This window comes from Mytilus californianus, unplaced genomic scaffold (assembly GCF_021869535.1).
Source record: "Mytilus californianus isolate M0D057914Y unplaced genomic scaffold, xbMytCali1.0.p SCAF_13, whole genome shotgun sequence".
In the NCBI taxonomy this organism is placed as follows: domain Eukaryota; kingdom Metazoa; phylum Mollusca; class Bivalvia; order Mytilida; family Mytilidae; genus Mytilus; species Mytilus californianus.
The window spans coordinates 17,298,578-17,311,568 of NW_026262615.1; positions in this window are offsets into that span (position 1 = coordinate 17,298,578).

Genomic DNA, 12,991 nt, shown 5'->3' on the forward strand with positions numbered 1-12,991 from the left:
TATTTAAAGATCTAATTACAGTGTTGAATTGGTAACCTTTTTATAATAAGTTTATTCAAAGGATTAACTAGTTTACCCGTACCGTACCTAAATATTCGGGCTGGAAAAACAACACCCCCGTAAAAATAAGAATGTGCTATCCCGTTTGAAATAAGTTTTCTACAGGTACAGCCAAACTTTAAACCAAATATTTGTAGTTATTGAAGAATTTAGTAAAAGTTTTAAATAACGAAATCCCTGACATAATGATTTACCAGTATTACATAGATAACGTACTTTGAAATCCAAAATGTCACTTTAAGATACGGGCATAGCGATCAGTTGTGAAATATAAACACCATAAGCTGGTGCCAAAGGAACATCACAATAAAAAAAAGTTAAATTATCAAAAGGGAAAAAAAAATCGTCCCTTTTGTCGTAAAGTTTAGTGTAGAGTTTCCAGTGTAAAACTGAAATATCCAAATCTTGGAAAAAGGACAGTTATTACCTTTTATATTTAATTTATTTAAAGTAAGTTCCTTCGGGAAAATTTCGGCAGTATATTTGGAAAAATCTAGATTATGTAACGAAAATATTTCATCAAGATAACAATAGTGTTGTTAAATTTATCAATTGAATAAAATTTAGACGGGTCTTTACTGAGTTTGGTCATAAACTGTGATTTATAACAGTACAAAAACAAGTCTGCTATTAAAGGGGGGCAATTGGTGCCCATATGAATACCTACAACCTGTCAATGAGATAATTAATCAATTTAACCTCCTTTTTGCAACTCCATGGACTGCTTTATAAAACTAAAACAGACAAAATACCTTTTTTGAATCCAAAAAAAGTTTTTAATTTTGAGTTGCAGTTAAGCCAGTTAAATTTAGGGAAATGGTTTCCAATTTCATTTATGAAGACATTTCGACTACTGTTACTAATTTGTCAGTGAGGGAAAACGTGTTCCTCATCATCTAATTATTTTACAAACTTTACAAACTCTATGTTCTATAAATTTGAGCATTGACAAACACACATATCACTAGATATTTCCGACATTTGATCTTCAGATCTTGGCAATTCAATAAATAATCACTCGGACGGACATTAACGTCCGTAATGATACTAGACGAATGTTATCAACAATAATACATTTCCAACCTTTAGCACTACAAAAAAATTAATAAGTTCAAAGCGAGTTCTTCAATCGTTAAGCTGTGAATTGTCTAAACTACTCTTTTAAACCAAAGTCGGCTTTCAAAACGTCGCAGATTACGACCAAGCACCATAAATACGTTCACAACATATGCTTGAAATAACCGAAATTTGAGTTTAAGAATACAAGATTTGGTAGAATGCTTTGCACGGTACTATTTAAATGTAAAATTAGTAGTACCTATTACTCAATTTATAATTTCCATTTGTAGACAGTATATTGGTATCGTGTTTCATTTAAATTGTTAAATAGAAAGGGAGAGGCATACAGACAACCCTATTAATTATAAATCTTTAGACGAATGAGAAACATGAGAGATTTACTATAAAACTATTTTGAAGAAAAAATTGACGAACTAAGTTAAAAGACATTAATCATGTATAAAGGTTGTATCAAAAGGATTTCCCAGAATAATGTCATCTTCGATATCTACGGAGGGCTTAGTATGTCACTTTTCAGATAAAAATTGTCAACATTTCAGGACAAAGGGCACAGGACAATGGTGAGAGCCCCCTGATCTCTCAATCTTCCTAATATTATGCAGACATTTAGTTAATATGTAGATACAAACGTGACTAAAAGGAATTTGGGTAAACTTTCTGTCTTCTATGTTTACGGAGGGCCCAAAGTGCCAGTTGGATATTCAAAATATATAGTGAAAACCTTCCTGAGACCGCTTAAATGAGGGTGAGACCCCCCTGGTCTTGCAATGTCCATAAAATTCGACGAAATCATAGACTCTGTATATATAAAGGTTGTATCAAAAGGATTTTTAAGAATAAAGTCATCTTCGATATCTACGGAGGGCTTAGATTGTCACTTTTCACCTAAAAATTGTCAAAATTTCAGGACAAAGGACACAGAGCAATGGTGAGAGCCCCCTGATCTCTCAATATTCCTAATATTATGCAGACATTTAGTTATTATGTAGATACAAACGTGACTAAAAGGAATTCGGGTAAACTTCCTGTCTTCTATGTTTACGGAGGGCCCAAAGTGCCAGTTGGATATTCAAAATGTATAGTGAACACCTACCTGAGACCGCTTAAATGAGGGTGAGACCCTCCCTGGTATTCCAATGTCCATAAAAATTCGACGAAATCATAGACTCTGTATATATAAAGGTTGTATCAAAAGGATTTTCCAGAATAATGTCATCTTCGATATCTACGGAGGGCTTAGATTGTCGCTTTTCAGCTAACAATTGTCGAAATTTCAGGACAAAGGGCACAGTGCAATGGTAAGAACCCCCTGATCTCTCAATTTTCCTAATATTATGCAGACATTTAGTTAATATGTAGATACAAACGTGACTAAGAGGAATTTGGGTAACAGATACATAGCCTTGTCTAGCAAGAATGAAGAAGTTAGATCCAATGCCTCCGGTATAACAAAGTTAGACTAACAAATAGGGTTAACTATATGATATATCAAAGCATGGTTCACGTGTATGATAAAATAAGAATATTTCCAGAAATCAAGCAACATTGTTTCAAACCATGAAATAAAAATATCCACAATTTGTTTTATCAATCCTTAAAAATTGGATTCGATAAAAAAAAAAAAAAAAAAGAAAAAAAATGTGTGCACAATTGCATGAGATTCGTGTAAACTATGTAAAACATTCGATTCACCGATCTTATCCAAACATAGCCTAATTATAATGTTATATACAAGCTACAGGAAAATCTTCTCTGCTATTTATAACTTGATTATACATAACTACAACTTTACAACTTAAGTTGACCAAACGTGTCACATCAGATTTACACCACTGGGTCGAAGCCGCTGCTGGTGGACGTTTCGTCCCCGAGGGTATCACCAGCCCAGTAGTCAGCACTTCGGTGTTGACATGAATATCAATTATATGGTCATTTTTATAAATTTCCTGTTACAAAACTTTGAATTTTTCGGAAAATTAAGGATTTTCTTATCCCAGGAATAGATTACCTTAGCCGTATTTGGCACAACTTTTTGGAATTTTGGGTTCTCAATGCTCTTCAACTTTGTACTTGTTTGGCTTTATAACTATTTTGATCTGAGCGTCACTGATGAGTCTTATGTAGACGAGACGCGCGTCTGGCGTATTAAATTAAAATTGTGGTACATTTGATAACTATTTACACCACTGGGTCGATGCCGCTGCTGGTGGACGTTTCGTCCCCGAGGGTATCACCAGCCCAGTAGTCAGCACTTCGATGTTGACATGAATATCAATTATATGGTCATTTTTATAAATTTCCTGTTACAAAACTTTGAATTGTTCGGAAAACTAAGGATTTTCTTATCCCAGGAATAGATTAGCTAAGCCGTATTTGGCACAACTTTTTGGAATTTTGGGTTCTCAATGCTCTTCAACTTTGTACTTGTTTGGCTTTATAACTATTTTGATCTGAGCGTCACTGATGAGTCTTATGTAGACGAAACGCGCGTCTGGCGTATTAAATTATAATCCTGGTACCTTTGATAACTATTTACACCACTGGGTCGATACCGCTGCTGGTGGACGTTTCGTCCCCGAGGGTATCACCAGCCCAGTAGTCAGCACTTCGGTGTTGACATGAATATCAATTATATGGTCATTTTTATAAATTTCCTGTTACAAAACTTTGAATTTGTCGGAAAACTAAGGATTTTCTTATTCTAGGAATAGATTACCTTAGCCGTATTTGGCACAACTTTTTGGAATTTTGGCTTCTCAATGCTCTTCAACTTTGTACTTGTTTGGCTTTATAACTATTTTGATCTGAGCGTCACTGATGAGTCTTATGTAGACGAAACGCGCGTCTGGCGTATTAAATTATAATCCTGGTACCTTTGATAACTATTTACACCACTGGGTCGATACCGCTGCTGGTGGACGTTTCGTCCCCGAGGGTATCACCAGCCCAGTAGTCAGCACTTCGGTGTTGACATGAATATCAATTATATGGTCATTTTTATAAATTTCCTGTTACAAAACTTTGAATTTGTCGGAAAACTAAGGATTTTCTTATTCTAGGAATAGATTACCTTAGCCGTATTTGGCACAACTTTTTGGAATTTTGGCTTCTCAATGCTCTTCAACCATGTACTTGTTTGGCTTTATAACTATTTTGATCTGAGCGTCACTGATGAGTCTTATGTAGACGAGACGCGCGTCTGGCGTATTAAATTAAAATCGTGGTACATTTGATAACTATTTACACCACTGGGTCGATGCCGCTGCTGGTGGACGTTTCGTCCCCGAGGGTATCACCAGCCCAGTAGTCAGCACTTCGATGTTGACATGAATATCAATTATATGGTCATTTTTATAAATTTCCTGTTACAAAACTTTGAATTGTTCGGAAAACTAAGGATTTTCTTATCCCAGGAATAGATTAGCTAAGCCGTATTTGGCACAACTTTTTGGAATTTTGGGTTCTCAATGCTCTTCAACTTTGTACTTGTTTGGCTTTATAACTATTTTGATCTGAGCGTCACTGATGAGTCTTATGTAGACGAAACGCGCGTCTGGCGTATTAAATTATAATCCTGGTACCTTTGATAACTATTTACACCACTGGATCGATACCGCTGCTGGTGGACGTTTCGTCCCCGAGGGTATCACCAGCCCAGTAGTCAGCACTTCGGTGTTGACATGAATATCAATTATATGGTCATTTTTATAAATTTCCTGTTACAAAACTTTGAATTTGTCGGAAAACTAAGGATTTTCTTATTCTAGGAATAGATTACCTTAGCCGTATTTGGCACAACTTTTTGGAATTTTGGCTTCTCAATGCTCTTCAACCATGTACTTGTTTGGCTTTATAACTATTTTGATCTGAGCGTCACTGATGAGTCTTATGTAGACGAGACGCGCGTCTGGCGTATTAAATTAAAATCCTGGTACATTTGATAACTATTTACACCACTGGGTCGATGCCGCTGCTGGTGGACGTTTCGTCCCCGAAGGTATCACCAGCCCAGTAGTCAGCACTTCGATGTTGACATGAATATCAATTATATGGTCATTTTTATAAATTTCCTGTTACAAAACTTTGAATTGTTCGGAAAACTAAGGATTTTCTTATCCCAGGAATAGATTACCTTAGCCGTATTTGGCACAACTTTTTGGAATTTTGGGTTCCCAATGCTCTTCAACCCTGTACTTGTTTGGCTTTATAACTATTTTGATCTGAGCGTCACTGATGCGTCTTATGTAGACGAAACGCACGTCTGGCGTATTAAATTATAATCCTGGTACCTTTGATAACTATTTACACCACTGGGTCGATGCCGCTGCTGGTGGACGTTTCGTCCCCGAGGGTATCACCAGCCCAGTAGTCAATACTTCGGTGTTGACATGAATATCAATTATATGGTCTTTTTTATAAATTTCCTGTTACAAAACTATGAATTTTTCGGAAAACTAAGGAATTTCTTATCCCAGGCATAGATTACCTTAGCCGTATTTGGCACAACTTTTTGGAATTTTTGGTTCTCAATGCTCTTCAACTTTGTACTTGTTTGGCTTTATAACTATTTTGATCTGAGCGTCACTGATGAGTCGTATGTAGACGAAACGCGCATCTGGCGTATTAAATTATAATTCTGGTACCTTTGATAACTATTTAAAGAACCATACTATTTGTAGTTCTCGAGTATATGTGTTTATTGCAAAACCAACAAATATAGTCATTGATTTCGTATTTACAATAACAAATCTACGTATTACAAATGATTGAAACCATGAAACCATAAATATTTCCAGCATACATACTACCAAAAAAAACTTTAAACCGAAAAAAATCTCTCAGAGCCCCTAAATATCCAAGCAAACATACAAAACAAATTCCCAAAAAACTTAAATAATCTTGCAAATTCTTATGGAAACAGATCTGCTCTTATCGATTGCAACACAAATTGCTTAAACACAAGGGCAAAAAACTGTTAACGGTCATATTATTTAAAGAATCCAAACGATAACAAAAGCTAACGACATAATTTCAGAATATTATTACATGTAATGGTAAGACATCAGATAATATAAAAGAAAATTCTTTTTCTTTAGATACTCTCACCCGTTGTTGCGCTGACAGAGCTCACCAAATAGTGATTTTCATTTATTCGGTGTTACTGTTAAATAGATAGTTCCTTTCTGATACCTAAAAGACATTTTGTCGGTAAATGAAAATAAAACATTATAGAGATTATATGATACGAGCAATCATTTGGCCCCTGAAATTTCAAAGAATAGTAATATTATTCAAGTCTTCAAAAAGTATGTTAATCTAATTGATGAAAGAAAAAGCTGATATAATTTGGACACATAAGTGCAAAATGGTCTCTTATGATTTCACCATGATACCATAAACATGTCGAAATTAACAAATTAGATCTGAAATGGTCATTCTACACTTAATTTTTGGACACAATTGAAATGAGCCAAGGCTTTGTCCTAGGATGTTTTACACGCATAAACATCTTTATAAAATAAACATTATAGCAAAACATCTTTTTGGGTGAAGCCTTTGCTTCAAGTATTAATGACAAGATCTCAAAATGGTGCAATTTTGCCATTTTTTTGCAAATATGTTAGACAAAATTTAGAAATATTAATTATTAACATCTGAAGACTAGAGTTTTCTTGACATCTGAAGGAAGTTATTTGATAGATTTATAATACTTTTTGCTTTTAAGGTGCCAAATGTGACCTTATCATAGCTTCTTCTTTTGTGCGTCCATAGTGCATTTCTTGATTTACCTGGAGTTTGTAAAGTTCTTTTTTAATACAATCTATGTTTTTGTAACGATTAAAAGTATGGGATAACATGTACGATTAAAAATTTTCTATTTTTAATATACGAAGAGTAGAAAACTAAGCAGGTAGACGATAAGTCTCAACACTTGGTAACGTTTACCAAATAATTAAATAGTAAAAATAATCATAAAAATACAAAGACTATAAATTTTAATGTTTACAACATCACGAAATTATATAACTTGAACACCTGATTTCTGTTTCGGGTTTACTTTACATTGTTTCCTTGCTGAGGTGATTTATTATGTTTAACTATTTTATACATATATAATATAAACTGTCAAGGTAATTATATTGCCACCTTTCTGTTGCGTTTCAATTCTTGTGTATTGTTGTGGGTGCTATTTGGTTTTCTATGTTGTATTTTGTATACTGTTATTTGTCTTTTGCAACGTTCTTTTCGAACTATGGCATTGTCAGTTTGTATTCGATTTATGAGTGTAAATATCCCTATGGTATCGTTCGCCTCTCTTTTTTCAAATCTTACAACTTGAAGATTGAATAAAAATTCATATTACATTCGAATGTTTATTTTGAAGTTTTAAAAATACCTTAGACATTTCCAAGAAAACATATTACTCAAGGATGTCCTTTTTCTTCTTATCGAAACATATCTTTTTTCTCCTTTTCTTCATATAGACAACACACAAAATAATTGATATTGATTATGAATTAACCTAACAAGATATTTTTGGTTTTTGGTTATACTATCTCACTAACCAAATCCCTTCGTTTTTTTTAAATCATAAGATAAAAGTACACAAGCTATGTTGTTTGTTCGTGAATGATTGATCGATGTTAACTTACGTTCAGTGGCAAATATTTTATGGATATTTACAATACATGTACGTGATACATGTTAATTTTTCAGTAGAGCCATGCAAACTTGTATGTCCTAAAGGTACAGGCGGTGCATGCGTTGAGAAGTGTCAGTAAGGTCAGCTAGGTGAATGTAGTCCTGGACATCTGTGTTGTTCTAATGGTTGCGGCCATGTGTGTGTGAAAGCAAATGAATTATGCCCGTAAGATTTGTCTAAGTCCTTGTGGTAGTTTCTGAATCTTAAAAGTACTATAAATAGTTTAATTATAATACACATTCAGGACGAAAACAAATTATTAATAAATAGAATAGGTAGGTTCCTCAATAGGGAGTTAACAGGGATGTAGGGTAGTAATTTCAGTTTGCCTCTGGGCAATCAGGGTATTTTGCATAATGACATAAAAAAAGCTTTGCAACATGCTCCTTGTGAACCCTTCAAAGACACGTTGCTATGTTTCTTAACATTCAGAGAGGGTGACTCTCTCTCTCTCTCTCTCTCTCTCTCTCTCTCTCTCTCTCTCTCTCTCTCTCTCTCTCTCTCTCTCTCTCTCACTCAACGAAACTTCTGATTTAACGTCGTCTGCGAATTTAAATATCCTGCACAGCTAAACAGACGCCACACTTTAGTTTAACTGCCGGGCAGAAGAACACCAAAGGTTGGCCATATTTCTATAACACAGTCGACCCTGTAGGTGATCGACAAGTGGATAAACAGGAAGTACACTTATTGTGTGAAGAACGTTTTGGGCAATAGCTGTCTCTTATAATATTATAATCATATCTGAGTAAGATGGGCGCGGTTTTTATAAAATAAAAACAACATTATACTGAAATAACTGTCTGTTCATGGCGAGCAAGTAGTTTCAGCTAAAAGAACTATGTTTAATAAATGAAAATATATTTATATATTTATTCTTCAAACGAGAAAATTTAAATTAGTCATTTGAAGGCCAATTTGGCACCAACTCGTTTTTCTCCTTTCCCTGTAACTTGTATTTCTCGGATTAAATATTGCATCACGTCAAAGAAAGTTGCAATATATTTGAATTGTGGAATCAAAAATCTGAAGAAAAAAAATAATTTTAAAACCGCGACACCTGTTTTAGCTCGTTTTTGATATATTGTTTGTAATCTTTTTGCGCATTCAAATGTACTTAATGTTAAACTACTGTCTCAGGTTAGGGTGAAGGTTGGTGTCTGGTAATACGTTTAAACCCTGTTGCATTTTTATGCACCTGTCCTAAGTCAGGAGCCTGTTGTTCAGTGGTTGTCGTATGTTGTTGTGGTTCATAGGTGTTTCTCTTTTCTCGTTTTTATGTAGATTAGACCGTTAGTTTTCCTGTTTTAATTGTTTTACACTTGCCATTGTGGGGCCCTTTATAACTTGCTGTTCGGTGTGAGCCAAGGCTCCGTGTTGAAGGCCGTACTTTGACCTACAATTGTAAACTTTTTATACATTTGAACTTGGATGGAAAATTATCTCAATGGCACGCATACCACATTTTCTTATTTATATTGTATTCTCAAATGAAAACTATTTAAATGTTAATAAGAAATCTGTTGTATCCTTTATTTCAAGTTTATTGGTATTTCAAAACTATCAATGCAATTAATTATTTTATGACCAACGTATGTCAATATTGATAATTCATATAGAGCTAATTTTTTGCACGTCTGTAAATCAAGTACAGACAAAATAATCTCGTTCAACCTTCCCGTTACCTTTAAATTCCCTTGTTTAAATTGGATCTAATGTACAACTTTGAAATTCTTAAGCATATATTCTGAAATTAGTTGTCGGAGTTCGTTTACTTAATAGATAAATGTACACTGCAAAATAAGCAATGTTATTATAAAAAATCTGATTTATTATTATTTTGTTGGATGTACACAGAACTCAAAGGGACTATTCAGAAATTTTCATACTTGATTCGCACCATTTAAAAGTACATGCTAAAACAACTTGAAGATAACACCATTTTCATACAGAACTTCACCCTTTTATATAAGGATATGAAAATGACACACTCCTTAACTTTAGCATTTTCCCAAATACTTTCTATATATACATGTACAATCCGTCATAAACGAATACGTGTTTTATACGTGCCATCTGCAACATCTCAGGATACATTGCCTCTGTATGTATCGATCAGGCTTACAATTATTGTCACATTAACCTTTTATGTCTGTTTGGGTTGCTTACTCAATTTTTTCAATATAACGGAAATAAAAACAACTGTCATCCAAGTTGGAGGTTTATATATATCTATAAAACCAGTTTAAACCACTATTTTTTTTTTCGGAAAATGCCTGTACCATGTCAGGAATATGGCAGTTGTTTTTCACTTTTTCTGTTGACTGATAGCGTTTGATTTTGTCAGTTGTTTTTTAACAATCCTTTTTTTGAATTTGCCTTAGAGTTTCGTATTGTGCAAACGCATCTAAACTCTCTTAAATCAGATTTACTTTATAAATGAATAGAAAGAAATGCGAGTGAGACAGATTTTTTTTGAAACCTCATTGTAGGAATCGTCGTTTAGCATGTTCAGGCCAAGAAACAGGAATTGAAAACTGATTACAAAATGCAGGAAGCTGTAGGATATACAGTAACAGTACATTGTGTAACTCTTAAAGCACTTAAATATCTTACTTGACATTTCTATGAAAATATCCAGTTTTATTGAACTATTGTGTTTAATTAACTACCAAGTGTAAACAGTGTCACTGCTCTGGACGTATTTACCTCCAGAAATAAAATAAAAAATGATGATGGGAGTTTTTTAACGACCTTGACTGGCTATATAGCCCTCGCACGGTCCGAAAATAGAAAATAAACATTTTAATCAATCGCTTTGGCAAACAAAATTTCTGCATTTCTTCAATATTCTTGATGAATTTTGGCGTAAATTGTTCCAAAAGCACATGCAAAAGATATAATAACTCTGCAGAATCAACAATTATGTTTAGCAACCTTGGAGTTTGGGAAGAAAATCCTTTATTTTAATATTATGTTCAGATTCATTTTGTAGACAATAAATGTTTGTTTGTTTGGTTTTCAGATGAACCAGATTCTGTATTTGATGTTGTTATTGGTACAAATGAAGAGATAAAGTCAACAAATTTTAAAAATAAATCTTTGAAAAAAGGCCTCACATTAATTTTGTAGGTCGTAAATAAAAACAAAAGACAACAATAATGAAAGAGTCATAATGATGAACCTTTTGTTATCTTTATATTTCTGGAATAAAGATATCTGCAAAACTATTTTTAATTCTGACAGTTAATTGATTTTAAAACTCTACATTGTTGACATCCTAATGTTTTTGAAGTCTGTTTAAAGCGAATAATCAGCTAAAAATTGTCCTCCTCTAGAATTTTAAATAATTAGACAATTTTATTGATAGAAATTGTGAAAGATTTAATAATTTTGTTTGTCTTACAGATCTAGAAATACGTATGAAACTACTCATCTCTCGTAAGAAAATTTAAAAATAAATGATGAATATTTCTTAGATATCTTAACAGCTACTGATTTGTTTACCGTGACTATACCTATTTCTTTATGATATTTGCGAAAATATTATGTATTTTTAAGGAATGACTGTAATATTTTTTCTGTCTATGAAGAAATTACATAAGCAATGTGGTGCACACTGAATAACCAGCGTAGCGGAATTTTTAAAAGTGTGCACCACATTTTTTTAGGTTATTTCGAATACAAAGAAAACAATATTACAGTCATTTATTATAATTTAATTCTAAATTCCATTTTTAAGATGTCATTTTGAAAAAAACGTTGGTGACGTCACGGTCACATGACAAAATTATGTCTATGAGCTGATAGACAAAACACTTTCAGCCAATCAGAAGACGTGTTACATCCAAAATTAAATTATTTATTGATAGATGAATTCCTTTTCTTGTTACTAATGACAACAATCACAGTTAAACATTAAAAATTCAAAAGTACAGAAAAATCAAGACCTCTATTGGTCAGTTGATGCATCTAAAGTATGATTTTTCGGTTACTTCAGATTATAAAATTGAACTTTATATGTTTATGCATATGTCTTATTCTGAAAACCTCCTTGTTATTCACATTTTAGCATAGTCGAGGCCAAATTGTAAAAAAAAGTAAAATAACAAAAATCTGATTTCCAAGGAAAATTCAAAGCAGAAAGTCTCTTATTAAATGGCATTATCAAAATCTCATGCATTTTAAACGAAAAAGAAAGCAACTGATATACTCATGACTTGCAATTTGGTACTTGCATTTTTATTTCCAGTTGTTGTCGGCTGGAGCAAAATATTCTAAATTTACGTATTTGAAAACTGCTTAGACCGGATCACATTAACTCAAACTATGAACTTCCAGATTCCTATTGATCATGTAAATATTGTACTATGTAAAGGTGACCTACTACGAACAGAGACACCATAGTTTAAAGATCTTCTTTTCCATGTCTTAATCTAGGATTCAACTGTTCATGGATGATTTGAAGTGTCCCCAAAAGCAAATCCCCTTCCAGTAGTATTTTTCAAATTGCACCGGACATTACCCCCTTGTTTGATTCAATTGCGTGATTTAGATTTAATGCAGGTGTAATATTATCATGATCTTAATTACACATTACACTTGTGATTTATTTTAAATCAGTCTCATAATATTGTGGAAATTAAAACTATGCTCGTGCTTATGACAATTTGAACATAAACCCCTGGTATCTTTGATGATGGTTTTGTGTAATAAGCAAGTAAGGAAGGGTCTCCAATAATTACTGTCAAACCTTGTCGTTATCTTTATGTGAACTTTCTTTTCGTAAAAAAATATATGCTTAAATGACACCCTCACACAAGATCTGTATGTTACTTTACGTCTCGTCCTTTTTCTAAAAAAGTTCATCGGAAGGTACCAAGACCTTGTTGATAAATATTCCGTATCAACTTCACAAATAATACATGATGGTCTTGAAATATAGATTCTGCATACTGACGTTGTTTATCATCTTAACAACGTGTAATATTGTTCTTTCATTTGTCTTTGTTCTATTATTAATATTACTTTTACTGTTTGGTCTGTTTTCTGTGATATCCATTTGACGTGGCTGGGTACTTATACATCCCGTCAATGTGTTTGTATTATCTTTCATTTTTACTGGTGTGTTTTGTATATGCGACTTTT